The 3224-nt window shown below is 41.9% G+C and overlaps 1 non-coding gene across 1 annotated transcript; it reads right to left on the bottom strand.

Moving 5' to 3' along the window:
• Positions 1-2149: 2149 nt before the first annotated feature.
• TRNAF-GAA (transfer RNA phenylalanine (anticodon GAA)) lies at positions 2150-2222 on the bottom strand. The gene has a single exon. It is a non-coding gene; the product is annotated as a tRNA-Phe (tRNA).
• Positions 2223-3224: the final 1002 nt, after the last annotated feature.

Genomic DNA, 3224 nt, shown 5'->3' with positions numbered 1-3224 from the left:
ACCAGGGGTGTGGGGCCTTGCCCCCACTACCCACGTTCATGTGGGTCCCCCCATGCAGGTGGGCCCCACTTCGGAACCTTCTAGAACTTTCCCGGTACAATACCGAAAAATCCCGAACATTTTCCGGTGGCCAAAATAGGACTTCCCATATATAAATCTTTACCTCCGGACCATTCCGGAACTCCTCGTGACGTCCGGGATCTCATCCGGGACTCCGAACAACTTTTGGTTAACCGCATACTAATATCTCTACAACTCTAGCGTCACCGAACCTTAAGTGTGTAGACCCTACGGGTTCGGGAGACATGCAGACATGACCGAGACGACTCTCCGGTCAATAACCAATAGCGGGATCTGGATACCCATGTTGGCTCCCACATGTTCCACGATGATCTCATCGGATGAACCACGATGTCGAGGATTCAATCAATCCCGTATACAATTCCCTTTGTCAATCGGTACGTTACTTGCCCGAGATTCGATCGTCGGTATCCCAATACCTTGTTCAATCTCGTTACCGGCAAGTCACTTTACTCATACCGTAACGCATGATCCCGTGGCTAACTCCTTAGTCACATTGAGCTCATTATGATGATGCATTACCGAGTGGGCCCAGAGATACCTCTCCGTCATACAGAGTGACAAATCCCAGTCTCGATTCGTGCCAACCCAACAGACACTTTCAGAGATACCTGTAGTGCACCTTTATAGCCACCCAGTTACGTTGTGACGTTTGGTACACCCAAAGCATTCCTACGGTATCCGAGAGTTGCACAATCTCATGGTCTAAGGAAATGATACTTGACATTAGAAAAGCTCTAGCAAACGAACTACACGATCTTGTGCTATGCTTAGGATTGGGTCTTGTCCATCACATCATTCTCCTAATGATGTGATCTCGTTATCAATGACATCCAATGTCCATGGTCAGGAAACCATAACCATCTATTGATCAACGAGCTAGTCAACTAGAGGCTTACTAGGGACATGTTGTGGTCTATGTATTCACACATGTATTACGGTTTCCAGTTAATACAATTATAGCATGAACAACAGACAATTATCATGAACAAGGAAATACAATAATAACCATTTTATTATTGCCTCTAGGGCATATTTCCAACAGTCTCCCACTTGCACTAGAGTCAATAATCTAGTTCACATCACCATGTGATTAACACTCAAAGTTCACATCGCCATGTGACTAATACCCAAGAGTTTACTAGAGTCAATAATCTAGTTCACATCACCATGTGATTAACACTCAATGAGTTCTAGGGTTTGATCATGTTATGCTTACGAGAGAGGTTTTAGTCAATGGGTCTGCAACATTTAGATCCGTGTGTGCTTTACAAATCTCTATGTCATCTTGTAGATGCAGCTACCACGCGCTACTTGGAGCTATTCCAAATAACTCCTCTACTATACGAATCCGGTTCACTACTCAGAGTCATCCGGATTAGTGTCAAAGTTTGCATCGATGTAACCCTTTACAAAGAACCCCCTTTCCACCTCCATAATCGAGAAAATTCCTTAGTCCACTAGATACTAAGGATAAGTTCGACCGCTGTCATGTGATCCCTTCCTGGATCACTATTGTACCCCTTGACTAACTCATGGCAAGGCACACTTCAGGTGCGGTACACAGCATAGCATATTGTAGAGCCTACGTCAAAAGCATAGGGGACGACCTTCGTCCTTTCTCTTTCTTCTGCCGTGGTCAGGTCTTGAGTCTTACTCAATACTCACACCTTGTAACACAGCCAAGAACTCCTTCTTTGCTGATCTATTTTGAACTCCTTCAAAATCTTGTCACGGTATGTATTCATTTGAAAGTACTATTAAGCGTTTTTGATCTATCCTTATAGATCTTGATGCTCAATGTTCAAGTAGCTTAATCCAGGTTTTCCATTAAAAACACTTTTCAAATAACCCTGGATGCTCTCCAGAAATTCTACATCATTTCTGATCAACAATATGTTAACAACATAACTTATATGCTGTTCTATATCTCCATGAATCTAGGAACTTTTGCTTGCATTGTATTATTTGGTCTACGTACCGGAACTGATAACATTCGAGATTATGCAGGACAATCCATCTCGAGGTATTTGGATCAATACCTATTCGGTGGATCTTTTTTTTTCTCTGCCAGGAACCAGATTTGAACTGGTGACACGAGGATTTTCAGTCCTCTGCTCTACCAACTGAGCTATCCTGACCTTTTCTTGTGCATCATCCTAGTAGAGTATTTGTATCTATGTCAATTAAAAGGACTAAAAATTAATTAAAGTATTTCAAATTTAAAATTTGAAAATGGGGGGGTAGTCCTATGCATTGTGCATGGTTTACTTAAATAAAACTTAAAAATAGAGTGAATAACCAAGATTTCCAAAAATTCTATAGTGCTCCCACTCACTTCTTTGGAAATACAAGTTTCTCATGAACTTTGTATAAACCCAAAATCTTTGATCATCTCATCAAAGCGTTCATTCCAAATCCGAGATGCTTACTCCAATCCTTAGAAGGATTGCTGGAGCTTTGCATACTTGTTAGCATCTTTCAGGATTGACAAAACCTTCTGGTTGTATCACATACAACATTTCCTCAAGGAAATCGTCGAGGAAACAATGTTTTGACATCCTATCTGCAAGATTTCATAAATAATGCAGTAACTGCTAATATAATTCTAACACACTCTTAGCATCGCTACGAGTGAGAAAGTCTCATCGCAGTCAACTCCTTGAACTTGCCGGAAAACATCTTAACGACAAGTCGAGCTTTCTTAATGGTGACACTTACCATCATTGTCTGTCTTCCCTTTAAAATCCATCTGTACCCAACAGCCTTACGACCATCAAGTAGTTCTTTCAAAGTCTATACTTTGTTTTCATACATGGATCCTCTCGGATTTTATGGCCTCGAGCCATTCATCGGAATCCGGGCCCACCATCGCTTCTCCATAGCTCGTAGGTTCATTGTTGTCTAGCAACATGACTTCCAAGACAGGATTATGTACCACTCTGAAGTAGTACGCATCCTTGTCGTCCTATGAGGTTTGGTAGTGACTTGATCTGAAGTTTCATGATCACTATCATAAGCTTCCACTTCAATTGGTGTAGGTGCCACAGGAACAACTTCCTGTGCCCTGCTACACATTAGTTGAAGTGACGGTTCAATGACCTCATCAAGTCTCCACCATCCTCCCACTCAATTCTTTCGAG

Source organism: Triticum aestivum, chromosome 5D (assembly GCF_018294505.1).
Source record: "Triticum aestivum cultivar Chinese Spring chromosome 5D, IWGSC CS RefSeq v2.1, whole genome shotgun sequence".
NCBI lineage: Eukaryota > Viridiplantae > Streptophyta > Magnoliopsida > Poales > Poaceae > Triticum > Triticum aestivum.
The sequence above is the reverse complement of the archived record's forward strand: the minus strand, read 5'-3'. Positions and strand labels throughout refer to the sequence as shown.